The sequence below is a fragment of the Diabrotica virgifera genome, chromosome 5 (genome assembly GCF_917563875.1).
Source record: "Diabrotica virgifera virgifera chromosome 5, PGI_DIABVI_V3a".
NCBI classification, from domain to species: domain Eukaryota; kingdom Metazoa; phylum Arthropoda; class Insecta; order Coleoptera; family Chrysomelidae; genus Diabrotica; species Diabrotica virgifera.
The window spans coordinates 246,231,049-246,245,690 of NC_065447.1; the positions used below are offsets into that span (position 1 = coordinate 246,231,049).

Genomic DNA, 14,642 nt, shown 5'->3' on the forward strand with positions numbered 1-14,642 from the left:
TGCCAATTTTACCAAATTGGCAAAATTACTTACTAAAATCACTAGCTAGTTGTGTCTGTGTTTAGCGAACCGACTACACTAAGAAAACCATAAGTCTTACTGTTTTCCATTGATTTGAAAAAAAAAAGGAAAAAAGCCGCTTTTTGACACTAAATTGTTTATAAATAAAAATTGCCGCCAGATCCTACGCAGGAAATAGTTACAATTTGTTCTTATAGGCAAGGGCGCCCATATAAAAATTTTTAGGGGGGGGAGCAAACGTGAAGATGTTGCACATTACATTTTGTATATTTCGGATGACAATATATACAGTAGACTCTCTCTATAACAAACACGGATATAACGAGGTTTCGCTTATAACGAGGTACATTAGGTGTCCCATGAAATCCCTATTGAACTATAACGCTCTATAACGAGGCATATTTGGTTATAACGAGGAAAATTTAAATCGAAGAATACTTGTCTTTACCTGTTTTTAGCGTTGTAATGGTGATAAATAAATAAATGCCTTAACTACCTGTACATAGAAATGCCCAACGTCTGTCTTATTATCGAGGCCAGTGCTATAATAAACTCGGCCACCTGTAATAAACATCTGCCTGTTTATCGACCGATATTGAATACTATAGGAAATTTACAATCTATGGCGGCGAAGTCTCATTGTTCACTGTTCAGGTTGACCATCGACACATACTAAACTACGTAAGAGGCATCAAAAAATTTCATTATTATTATTGTTTGATATAACGAGATCCGCTTATAACGAGATAATTAATTCACCATTTCAGTTCTCGTTATAGAGGGAGTCTACTGTAGTTTAAACCACCTAAAAAACCTAGTTTGAACCCTGTTGTGAGGAATTATTCATACATTTAAACACTAGACCAAGTTTTTAAATGGAAATGTCATGGGTACCACAAAAGTTGGGCCTCTCTTTAAAACCCGTTTGAAAAGAATACAATGCTTGCAAAGCCTTCCCTTCAACTTTGGCGAGCAGACTAACCATGAGTATGTGTCGAACCAAGTTTTTACTTTAAAATCTTAAAAAGGAGCCCCCTTTATTTTTGCAGATATAGAATCCTTATGAAAAATAAGGCACACATATTTCAAACATTTTTAGAATTGTTGATAGATGGCGCAAATAAATCGCATTTTCCGAATATAGCGCCATCCGTCAAGTCAACAATTCTAAAAAAGTTCGAATAAATATTACTGATTTTTTGAGGAGGAAACTCAATCTGCAAGAAAAAACGGGGGTTCCTATTTAAGATTTTAAAGTTAACTTTCACCCCACCTCCGGAGTGTGGAATGAAAAATCCTGTTTGGTGTCATTCTATAGATTTTTGAAAAATATTAAACACGTGTTTTTTAGTTTTTATTTGGAAGTATATTTCTAGACATATTAGACCGTTTCTATAATTTTGCTGTGGTATCACAATATACCGTTTTTTCCGATTATAGCGCTATCTATCCACAATTAGCAAAATGGCTCGAATAAAATTTGCTTATTTTTACAAGGGAAATCCAAATCTGCAACAAAAATTAGGGGTTCCATTTAAGATTTTAAAGTTACCCCCCGCTCCACACCCAGGGGTTGAAGTGGTGGACTTGTTTAGTGTCATCGCATAGATTTTTGAAAATTATTGAACATGTATTTTTCAGTTTTTCGATCCGATGTTCATTTCGCGAATTATTCGGCCTTTCCGCTACTTTTGGGACACCCTGTATATAACACTCATTCATCATGAAAAATCGCCTGTTTTTCATTTAAATAAAATTGTTTTGTTCATCATAATGAACACTTTAAAAATAATCTACTTACTAAAAAAATACTTTTGCAAACTAAAATTTGACTATGCTCAATGAATTTTAAAAATTATTTTTCAGTATGAATTTTTTCAAAATATAAAATATAATTACTATTTTATACCAGTTGTTAAAGACAAATGGCTCATTAGTGATTATCGATCAGAGATCGGATTTCTTGCTGATATGGTTTTTTTGTAGTATTATAAATGATTCATTTAATTTGTAATTTTGGGTGTCAATTACAGTGTATATGTTTCCCACGCCTCTAATCTCTTTCAATGTTTTCGTTAGTAGCATACCGTGATTGTGGGAAATGTGTATTATGCACATTCCATACAGACCACTGTCGCAGACACAAAGATTTTCTGTTAAACTATTAATAACTACCCAATATGTGAATTTTTTTTATTAATAAATATGTTGTTTCCAATTTATCTCTCAAAATTATCCAATATTGTTTTGACAAAAATACGTTTATTTAATATAAATTTAATTTTTTTCTTTCCCGAAAAGCCAGGGGGGCCACGGCCCCCCCTGCCCGTGTGTATGGCCGCCTATGCTTATAGGTATTACCTGTAAAAAAAATACTTCAGTATCCTGGCTGTTGAAGTGTCACGAACGGTCTTATTACCCTGGATTAATAGTGATAAAAACAAATGGTAACAATTTCTTGGTATCCCAACACGATAATTTATACTAACATAGGCGTAACCAGGGGGGGTTTTGGGGGTTATAACCCCCCCATAGGTTATAACACCATACCCTTCAGAGACCTTCCAGTAGTTGTAACCCCCCCCTTTCCAGTAGCTGTAACCCCCCCTTAGGATCATCCTGGTTACGCCTATGTATACTAAGAACAGTCATAATTTTTGTGAAAAATAGTTCAAACTGGTTATTTAATGAAAACTAATTGTTTGTTTTTAAACACTATGTAATTTCTTAATAGAATTTGTATACATACTGATATTTTACATTGGAGCACATACAAATAATAGTTTTTAAATGACACTTGGTGTAGATAAGCACAAATTTGTTTCTCAGACTGCTCTTTCTAGATCGTTAAGATGCAATCAAATTCATATAACGAAGACCGGAAGTTCCAATTCGCCTTTAGCTTCATTATCGTACTAGATTAGTTTTATATCTTTTTTATTATATTATTAATTATGGAGTTAAGTATCTGCTTATTGTACACAGGCGTGGCAAGCTTTTTTTAGTGTGGGTTCATATACTTGTGTCAGGATTTGGAAAACTCACTTGAAAAAACTCATGACATATTTATTCTCTTTATGTACCATGTTCTATCAGAACGTTGATTACCATCATAGCTATCCTAATTTAATTCACTGCCACAGGGTCGGCAAGGTTTTTTTGTCTCCTCATATAGGTATACCATCAAACTAAAAGGCTTAATTCATCATAGGAGATTTTGTTGTTTTTTGCTTTTTTTTTATTTGATGTACTTGACATTCTCTCTTGTTTCATGGTATTTCGACAATACGTGTTGATTCTTTTGACACAAGGTAAATCCCGTTTTTTTTAGGCAGAAATTAGTGGTAATAAGAAAAGTGATAAACAGTTTGTTGTAATGAATTGCAGTACTTACTACATAGAATTATACATACATATTGTGGAACTTATCCCACTTTCTGAAAATATTTGGACCAGCATAATTTTTAAGTACTTAACTTGTAATAATAAATATCTTGGAAATTCTTTGGCGAAGGTAACTTTTAAATTTAAATCGTCAAAGAGGTCAAAAATTTGCAAACCTTCGAAATTCGAAAAACGAGTATCTATTTGCATATAATAGTAGGTATCCAAAATTTCAAGATATACTTACTCGTTTTTCGAGATATGTATCATGTCGTTGTCTTTTTTGGGGTAGTTCGGAAATATCAAGCGAATCCAAAATGTCACTGCGTATATATTGGAAACTACTATCATTACGAAAATCTCTGAGATTTTGCACCAGCTTTCGTATTCTATTTTTAGAATAAATAATGTCAATTGACTGATTTTGAACAACAAGGAATATCTTGGGCAAACTCTGTCTTAAAAATATTTTAAAAAATATTGAAAGAGTCATTAGTACAGAAGTTCTCAAACCGATTGCTTCACGGATCGAGGTATCGCTACTTTCAAAATGATCGCCTTCAATAATAAAATCAAAAACTTCCAAAAGCTGTTCACGAAAATCTGCTACAGATACTAAAACTATAAGAGCTATTCTGCTTAGATAAAACTAACCGAGATTTAAAATTTCATTGCGTCTGACAAACTGTTCGCTTTTTTTCGAATTTGTTCTAAAGCAGTAATCCGTTTAGGTGAGCTAAACTGGCAAGAAAAGACGATATTCTTTATTTTTTTTACACGTATCATGTAAAACTAAATTCATTATATGCGCATAATAGTGAGTAAATAAAGCTTGTGATGCAATAGTTTTAACTTTTGCCTGGAGACTATTCAATCCACCACTCATCACAGCAACGCCGTCATAAGATTGCCCCAGTTTGCCCTACCAATTTATTTTTGGTATCAAAAAATTTAAATCTCTTCTTTAAAACACCAAAAATATATTTTGCCTTATTGCTTTTACTCACATCTCTAAAACCTAAAAACCTCTCATAAATATTACCACGTAATGCGTATCGAACAACAATAATTGATAATTGTGAATGACATGATAATCAGAAGTTTCATCTACTTTCAGTGAAAAGCAAATGGTTTTCTAAATCTCAGATTCAACAACGTTATTCAAAATGTAACTATTTGATTATATGTATTAGTTCATTCTGTATTACGAATACACTTCGAATCAGAAAGTAAATAGGTATTTCTAAAACAATTTTATTAATTCTCTATAATTACTTTTATTTTTAACAAATGCTTCGATCCATCATGTCCACTAAATGACAATTCCTGACAACTTAAAAAAATTACAATATCAATTAAACGACGTAAAACGGCGTGATTATTTTTGACAATTTCTACCGATGCATGCTTCCAAATGAAACACCGACCGGCAGACCGAAATGTGCCGTACTTGCCGCTTAACTTGCCATGCCGTATCTGCTATTGCCCACGGAGAGAAGTAATGTTCGCTTGCTCATCGACTTGTTATTTCGTTGAGTTTTACGTGTAAATTGTCAAGCTACGGATGAGTTAGGGACGGCTAGCCGAAAAGTCAGATAAATGGCTCGGATCATTCATTTTTTGAGAAGTCTGTTATGCGCAGGGATCACCTAACGCTCGGATTGATCAAATTCTTTTAAAAACCATGAATAAAATTTAGTCTGTATTATCTGATAGATTTTTTTTATTTCACAGATACAAATATTTAAAAAATCTATATCTATAAATGTGTGGGTCGGCACTGCCGACCCTGACCGGCCGCCACTGTCAACACCATACCAATCTCGCAAGTTCTTCAACCATGACGTTCTTCTTCGTCCTGGACTGCGTTTGCTTGCTATTTTCCCTTTCATTATATTTTGTAGCAACCTATATTTGGGACCTTTCATTACATGTCTGAAATACTCCAGCTTTCTCTTCTTGATGCTTTGTATAATCTCAGTTGTCTTGCTGAGACGTTCTAGTATTGTGGAGTTTTCTCTACATGGATCTTCTCTACACAAGAAACTTTTAAAATTCTTCTATAGCACCACATTTCGAAAACCTCAAAGTGATTTAGATTGATCTTATTCGCAGTACAAGACTCGATACCATAAAGTAAGGCCGATATAACACGTATCAGCGAAGTAGGTGGATCCTCCATGCCGTTTCTAGGTCTCTGTTACATAATATCTTGGACTGGACATCCTTCTAAAAGCGGCTCTGGCTTGCTTTATCCTAGATCTACTTTTGCCGTGACATTCTGCGTTACAATTTAACATGGTATATGGATTTTTAATCATGATATATGGATGTCAAACCTGGACACTAACCAAGGATAATATTATGGATAAATTAGCCACAACAGAAAGGGCAATATTAGGTACACGACAGTCAGATAGAAAGGATAAACGACTGGATAAGTTTAAAAACCAAATTCAAGGATATCATAACAACAATTACCAAACTCAAATGAAGCCTCGCAGGTCACACTGCTAGGGGTCGACAAGACAAGAATTCTTGTTTTGACAACAACTTATTGTCTTCTCCTGAGAAAAAAAACAAGAAATTTAAAAAAATCTTGTCTTGGCGTTTTTTTGACATTTTATATCTTGTCTTGACTCAAGAAATTTCAAGATCTTGAAATTTCTTGGTTACCCGGTCCGGTGATTACCCGGCGACCTCTTTATTGCTTTGCATGCTAACACGGCCACTGGGGGGAGTCCCGATCAAAAATCTAAATAAATGCAAAATATTAGATAAAGAATAGGGTCTGATCAGAAAATTTTGTCAGTATCTGAGAAATTTTAAAACACTTTCTTCAATACTCGAAGGCTCGAAGGGGGAAATATTGTACACTCCCATTGATGATAATTGGAGTAAACTTACTTGTAGACAAACTGGAAATATTGGGCTCATTAACTTGATAGAGACACTACCGACGAGTAATTAATTTACTTCATTCAAGCTGCGAGAGATAAAATACTAAAACACTATAACAAAACTAATTGGATATACTGTATAGTTCTTATTTTGGATCATCGGCATAAAGTAGAGGCATTTTCCTGTTCATCTTGGAGAAAGCTTCTACAAGCGGAGCCAGTACAAAAATTTTAAGAAATATTTAAAGCTTACTATTTTAATAAATCCCAGAATGATCTACAAAATCCAATACCAGAGCCAGCACTTAGTCTGAAAAAGAAGATAACGAATTTGATTTAGATATTACTTACCTATTTAAGAACGCTGACAATGATAACTTACAATATTGGAAGTATAAAATTGAAAAATACATAAATGAGCCTAGGTCAGAATATACTGGTCTAAAAATATACTTGATTGGTGAAGAAGACACGAAAATATCTACCCGTCATTAACGAAAATGGCCAAGGATTTTCTCGAAACGCCATCAGCATCTGTACCTGCGAAAATGCTATTTTCAAGAGCAGCTTTAACAATAAAGAAGCCAAGAAATAGGCTAGGCGTTGACTCCATGAGAAGTGTTATCTGCCTTAATTCATGGCTTATCAATTCCGATTTAAAAATGTACTAAATTTGTTATTTACAATAAAATCTAGTTTGCAATTTTACTTTCAACAGGATTAAGTAAGTATCATTAATTATTATTTTTAATTTACATTTTTGTAAATCGTTTTAGCAAAAAAAGTGTTCAATAAACTAGAATATGTTATGTTAAAATAATATTATCTTTTTCACAAATAAATACGTTTTAGAGTTTTCATTATTAGTCAAGATATTTCAAGATTTCTTGTTTTCTTGACAAGAAATATTAGTATTGAGATAAAATTTTTGTCTTGTCTTGAAATCTAAAATTACTTCTTGTCTTGATCTTGAAATTTTCAAGAAGTTGGCAACCCCTACACACTGCTAGACTAACAGACCAACGTTGAAACACCAAAATACAATATTTTAGACCTTACAAATGTAAACGGCCAAGAAAAAGACCACAGATCTGTGGCATCACTAAAGATGCTACGAAAAACGAGGTTCAGAAATGGTTGATCAGGAATCATCAAAATAAATGGAGACCACTCAAGAGCAAATCCAGACTAAAAAAATAATCAAGATTATTGATAAAAAACTCTCGAACAGTTTGATGAACTTCAATAAACGAGAGATCAAAACGGTCACTGAAATGGTGACTGGACATTGTCGTTTAAGAAATCACCTATAAAAACTAGGTAAGGTGAATGAACCATGGTGAAGAAAGTGCGAAATGGAAGAAGAGACTGCCATTCACATACTAAGCCATTGCAGTGTGCTAGATGATGTAAGGCAGGACTTCACTGGTCAAATGAGATTTGAACCAGAAATCCTAAAACTACCGATAAGAAAACTGTTGGCCTTCGTTGAGGCCACAGGAGTTTAAGTGAAGAACAGGGTTTGGTATAAAGGTCTTATGATCAAGTTCTAGAGATTATCGAGTCTCGCCTGAGCTAAGACGAAGAAGACCACAGATGGGTAGATGACATTAAAAAAATAGCCGAAACAAATTGGAAGTATGTCGATCAAGATAGAGATCGATGAAGTTGGGAGAGGCCAAAGATGGTCCAAAACTGGACGAAAGAATGCCAAAAAGAAGACGGTTTTACTTATCTTCTCTTCAGCTACCAGTAATATAACGTTAGATACCACATACTTCAAAGGGATCAATAGACGGCAGGTCCAAGTTGGGAAAGACAAACGAAACACAGATAAATGGAAACACAGAAATAATATTATCGAGTAGTATTACTCATAATATAAATATTATAGGGCAATGTCAATTAAAGTACTGCCATCTTACTAAGACACTCATTAATATTCAGCTCAGCAGGGTGCTACTGATCGAGGTGGGAAATTACATAAACAAAGGATCATTTCATAAAACAGGTAGGTTCCTTGTTTATGGAATTTTACATCTCGAACAGTAACACCTCATTGAGCTGAATATTAATGAGCCTCTAAGATAGATGGTAGTACTATAAATATATAGCTTTTCAATAAAACTGGCAATAATTGTTGTCTAATAACTAGCATATTGGTTTTTCACACAGTGTCCCTTCATCAAGGTTTGCGAGATTTAGAAAAATCACTACCTATTTTTCAATTTTGCTAAAATTCCTGATTGTATATTTTCTATTCTAGTAATTTATTTGACAAATTTAAATAAAGTGTTTGATTTAGTAAAATTTCCCCAAATTCAGTAAAATTTAGTTCCCCCAAATTGTTCAACAATTTATTATGATGTTAAATTTAAAAATACTTGTTCAAAAATACGTATTTTTGGGCTCCAAAATCCCAACAACGCATAATTTGCGCTATGTAGAGCTGCGGCCATTGAATAGTTACACCCTTACATATTTGGTTGTCAATTTTTTTAATGTTTACCTCGTTTAAACGCACATCTTACGTTAAAGTGACGTTACCAGAATAAGTTGATTTAAATTAAAATGTCAAAATAAAATAAGTCTATTTTACAAAATGTCACAAAATGGAAATTATAAATAGAATGAAGTTTTTTTGAATAAAATTAAGCTAAAATTATTGAGTTTGGATTTTTTTATTTTTTTGCGCGTCATTTAAATGCATTCTACACATTTTGGACGCGTTTAATTAATAGCTTTTTTTAAAATCTAAAAGGAAAAAGTTTTTTTGTAGTTGGCTGTATACCATATATTACAAAAAAAGGTATATTTTTAAAAATCCCTAAAAAGGGCTAAATCACCGAACTAGTTTTCGATTGGATGACCAATCATCATCAGTATTTACGTGATCTAACATGCTAACCAGCAAAATACAATATTATAAAAATATATGGGTAAAAACCCTTTAAAATTGACACGCCATGGAAACATCTATGTTTGCATGACATAGATAATCACATATTTCATCTATGTTTCCATGGCGGATCAATTTTAAACGGGTTTTTGCCCATATATTTTTATAATATTGTACTTTTTGGTGGTTAGCATGTTAGATCACGTAAGCACTGATGATGATTGGTCATCCAATCGAAAACTATTTCTGTGATGTAGCCCTTTTTAGGGATTTTTAAAAATATACCTTTTATAAAGGATCTTAGTCATTTGTTTAATAGCTTTTTAGGTTATTTTTTAATACGCGCGAAATTTTTGACAAGCACTTTGACATTTATCAAATCCATACGACACTGCTTTTTTACAATATTACAAAGTAAAAAGGGAAGGTGTAAACTATTCAGTGATCGCAGCTGCACATTAAAAATTTGTTTTACCTAATGTCAAAATGACGTCCCATCAGAATTTTATCATATTGGTTAAAAATTTGAATTATTATAAATTTGCTATAATAAAATTTATAAAAACACAGTTCTTGAGAGTATATTTTAAATATAGAAGTAGAAAATTACTTAAAATTAAAAATATATAAAAATAATCAAAAAAGGAAAAAATAAAAAAATCTCACCCTGCAAGCAAAACTCTGTTGTAAAAAAAACACAGACACAAAACAAAAAACCAAAACACTTAAAAACATCACAAAAATAACCGAAAACATACAACAAATAGAGGTACAAGGGCAAAAATAACACTTAAAAACTTACAAAATGGGCGCGCCTCAACTCTCAAAACTCTTCCATAGTCGCCGCGACTATGGATAGCACATGTTGCGCAAAACTAAACACTTTGTGTGATCAAATCTGTTATTGGCAAGAAGATCTGGCTTGCTGTTGTGACGACGCGCTCGGGAAAACTGACTGCTTTCGCACTTGACGCTGCTACAGATAAACTCCCTACTGTGGCGATGGCATCCCTTCCTGGTCGACGGTACGGCGTCGCGGCGGAGCGGACCGATGCGCGAGAGTGCGCGTCGCGACGTTGGCCCTTTCCACCGAAGGGATGAAGACCCGTTTCCGTTTATTAATATTTATATATTATTTATAACAATAGTTTTTTTATTAAAGACCCAAGCTAAGTTTACACTTCTGAAATCTGGTGATAGTTGACCAATTATCAATTTATTCTTCTTTGACTTAATCACTAAAACATACATAAATTCTAAGAGCTTAACCCTATGGTGTCCTCGTATTTTTATCTAACAAGTAGGTGCTACAGTTAACACACTTCTTTTTTTTTAAGTGCCTATCCGTTCTGTTTGTTGGCGATCATCATGGCTATCTTGACTTTGTTTTCCGCAGCGCGAAACAGTTCAGTGGTGGTCGTGTTATACGACTTTCGTAAATTTTGGTGTCAGGAAATTCGCCTTGTTCCCGGTTCTCTTTTACCGTTTACCTTCCTTTGGAGAATCAGTTGGAGAAGGCCGTAACGTTCTTGATTTCTCATTAGATGTCCTAGATATTCTAATTTTTTAGTTTTGATGGTCATGAGAATTTCACACTCTTTCCCCATTCTACGCAGGACTTCCACATTATTATTTCGGTCAACCCAGGATATATGTAAGATGCGCCTATAACACCACATTTCGAAAGCTTCGACTCAATTCATAGATGCAACAGTTAGTGTTCACGCTTCCATTCCGTAGATCAGAACTGTGAATATGTAGCATGTCAACAGACAGTATTTTGTTTTTAATGATATGTCTCAACTGTTGAAAATGGGTCTCATTCTGACGAATGCCGCTTTTGCTTTTATTATTCGCAGTTTAATTTCTGTTGAGTGATCCCATTGGCTATTTAAATTCGTGCCCAGATATGTATATTGCTCAAATCTTTCGATATTCTCTTGGTTGATTGTAAGTAGAGCGTTTAGTATTGTTTTTTTACTAATTGTCATAAATTTGGTCTTCTTTCTATAAAGAGCTAGTCCGTATCTGTTACTGACTTATGTTATGCAATTAGTTAATATCTGTAAATCATTCAGATTATCGGCAAAAACTATGACGTCATCTGCATATCTAATGTTTTTCAGCCATTCACCGTTTATTAATATTCCTTTCCCACAACCGTCTAAAGCTTCTTTAGATACCCATTCAGAATAAATATTGAATAGCAGTGGAGATAAAATACATCCCTGTCGTATTTTTCGTTATATTACAATTGTATCAGTTAACTGGTCTTCTATTTTGAGTTTGGCCGTTTGATTGTAAGCTAGCTAACACAACACAGCATTATTCTCTGCTTTTACTACTAGTTAACACTTGACACTTACTCAAAGGGTTGTTTTAAGCCTTCGTTTAAGCATTCTTTCCAACCCAGTATTATAAAGAAGCTGGATCCTCGATGTTTACATGACATATGGAGCCATTGTTAGTGACTACCTGCCACTTTCTTGATAATTTTATCTACATCTTCCATTTCAAGATCCTTGCGAAGGCGACATTGCTGATATATCAAGGAGCATCAACGAGCGCAGTTGTTTGTTATGTATGGACAATGCTGAGTGTCTTCTTAGACTAAGAGCCGCTATAGGTGAAATTTCTTAATCATTTTAGGCACGATGGGACCCTATAACTTAAATAGTAGAACCTAAAAGAAAACGTTTGCACACTGTGCCGTCACTTTTCAGTGGCACATGCGTCGACAGTGGCGCATCAAACTTTCCACTTATGGACGGGATAAATAAATTAAAAGTTAACAGAACTTACCAACAGAATTATTTTTTTTTACTTTTTTAAGTTCTATGTGATTAACACATAGGATTAATCATGATTTTAACCCACCACCCCCTTCCCCCTGCCCCCACCATCAAAAACTTCATTTTTCGTTTTTTATTTTTTTTTTTTTGGTGGGATGCAATCAATTTTAAAATTTAAAAAAATTCACACGCATAGTTGAGGCTTTTATAAAACATGCCTATTTTTTATAGACCCATAGGTAGAGTGTACATAACCTCAAAAAATTAAAAGAATTTTTTTTTTCAAAAAAGCGTATAACTTTTTTTGAGGAATAGCTGCAGGTCTAATTGTTTCTTAATCTTGTGTGTTTTATCAAACACTATATTTTTAATTTTTTTCAGATTTTTTCCGTAAGCCTCCCCACCTTCAAAAATCCGAAAAACTGTTTTTTGAGGGGTTTTGGGGGATTTTCCCTATTTTATAGACTTCATAATATATCAAATCAATTTTGTTTTTATAGGTTATATATAACTTGAAGTAACTGAGTTCTTTAGAATATTTAGAAATCAGAAAAACACGTTTAAACCCCCCAAAACCCCCTTAAAAAACAGTTTTTTGGATTTTTGAAGGTGACTAGCGTTACAGAAAAATCTGAAAAAAATTATAAATATAGTGTTTGATAAAATACACAAGAATAAGAAAAAATTAGGTCTTCAGCTATCCTCAAAAAAAAGTTATATACTTTTTTTCAAAAAAAAAAATTTAAAATTTTTTTGAGGTTATGTACATTCAACCTACAGGTCTATAAAAAATAGACGTGTTTTATAAAAGCCTTAACTATGCGTGTACATTTTTTAAAATTTTAAAATTGATTGCATCCCACCAAAAAAAAAATAAAATCGAAAAATAAATTTTTTGATGGTGGGGGCAGGGAGAAGGGGGTGGTCGGTTAAAATTACGATGAATCTTATGTCTTAATCATATAAAACTTAAAAAAATGAAAAAAATTAAATTCTGGTAATGAGGGAGGGTATTTTTTAATTTATGTATCCCGTCCATAAGTGGAAAGTTTGATGCGCCACTGTAGACGCATGTGCCACTGAAAAGTGACGGCACAGTGCTCAAACGTTTTCTTTTAGGTTCTACTATTTAAGTTATAGGGTCCCGTCGTGCCTAAAATGATTAAGAATTTTCACCTATAGCGGCTCTTAGTCTATCTCAGCGTTTCCCAACCGGTGGGTCGCGACCCACTAGTGAGTCGCGGGAGGATTTTAGGTGGGTCGCGGCGTGGCTCTTACAGTAGCTGAGTAGCATACAGACCGGTTTTTCCCACATTCCACATTACTCGGACCCAAAACTCTGTTCTTGTTCTCGTTCTCAGTGTGGCTCTAGTATTGGCCCGATAATAATATACGACAGTGATCTGATACACTTTTTAGCGTTGTTTTTGTTTAAAAAAAGTAGTAAAGTTTTCACTACTTTTTATACTTACTATTTAACAATGGAAAACTGGCTGAAAAGTGGGTCTTGTGTGAAGAGAAAACTGAAATCTACTGGCGAAGGTGAGCCTAATCGTCCATCTACTTGCAATGACACTAAAGTACCTCAAGTATTTTCAAATGTTAAGAAAGGGAAGATACTGTTACGAAAATATTGTCCTGAATACCTTCAATACGGATTCACGTTCATAGATATGGAAAAAGAACCTATACCTCAATGTATCCCTTTGTTTCTAAACCTTGTGAATGAAATTGGCTAATGAAAGTATGAAGCCTTCAAAACTTCATTTCAACCACATTTCAACTAAACATCCAGAAACCGTAAATAAACCTTTGATGTTTTTTCAAAGAACTGTTAAAGTAAAGGAGCGTTTAATATCTGCTATGAAAAAACTGACTTTTATTCTTTACAACTGACGAAAGTAGAGATTGCTGACAAAGTTATTATGCTTAGTAAGGTTTAATATCAATGGATCAGTTGAAGAAGAAGTGTTATTTTGCCACATACTAAACACCACTACAACTGGCCAAAACATTTTCGATTCCTTGGATAGTTTTATTCGCGAAAATGGAACTAATTGGTCCCAATGTGTCGGGCTTACAATCGATGAAGGATGGGTCGTGAATATGATATACATCAGAAGGTGGGTCGCCAGACTTAAAAGGTTGGGAACCACTGGTCTATCTCATCAGTTAATACAAACGTTACATTTTTGCAACGGATACCTAGTTCTTACCTTTTATTTTAAATATGGACTTTTCAGCGAAGTCTTGCATCAAGTGTGATACCTAACCTAAGTATTTTGCGCAAGATGCATATGTTATTTGGGCATCATTTATTCTACTTAATTGGAATGCTGTGGATTTTTTTATTTGTAAAATTAACGTGAATTGATTTAGATTAATTTAGTTTGATTTTTAATTTTTTAGTCCAATTATGTATTTTATTATTTATTGACAACTGTAATTTTTCGGCTAGGATAGCGGTATCAACTCAAGTTGTGTCTTCTTTATAGTAATTATTGCTCCTTTAGTGATCATTTCCCAAGTTAACATACAACTTTTTTAACTTGGCTACACTATACCAGTGGCGTGCTGGTCATATAAATGAATCGGTGCAATCACCGAGAGGCCGCGGCCTCTTGAGGCCGGTCAAAGAGGTTCACA

The 14,642-nt window shown here is 33.8% G+C and overlaps 1 protein-coding gene across 2 annotated transcripts in view; it reads right to left on the reverse strand.

Moving 5' to 3' along the window:
- The window catches only part of LOC126884758 (1-phosphatidylinositol 4,5-bisphosphate phosphodiesterase epsilon-1-like), an 890,827-nt gene extending 880,644 nt beyond the window's left edge, over positions 1–10,183 (reverse strand). For both annotated transcript variants that reach the window (XM_050650976.1, XM_050650975.1), the window contains exon 1: positions 10,007–10,183. The gene's annotated coding sequence lies outside the window, so the exon portion shown is untranslated. The remainder of the gene's footprint in view (positions 1–10,006) is intronic.
- Between the last annotated feature and the right edge of the window lie 4,459 nt (positions 10,184–14,642).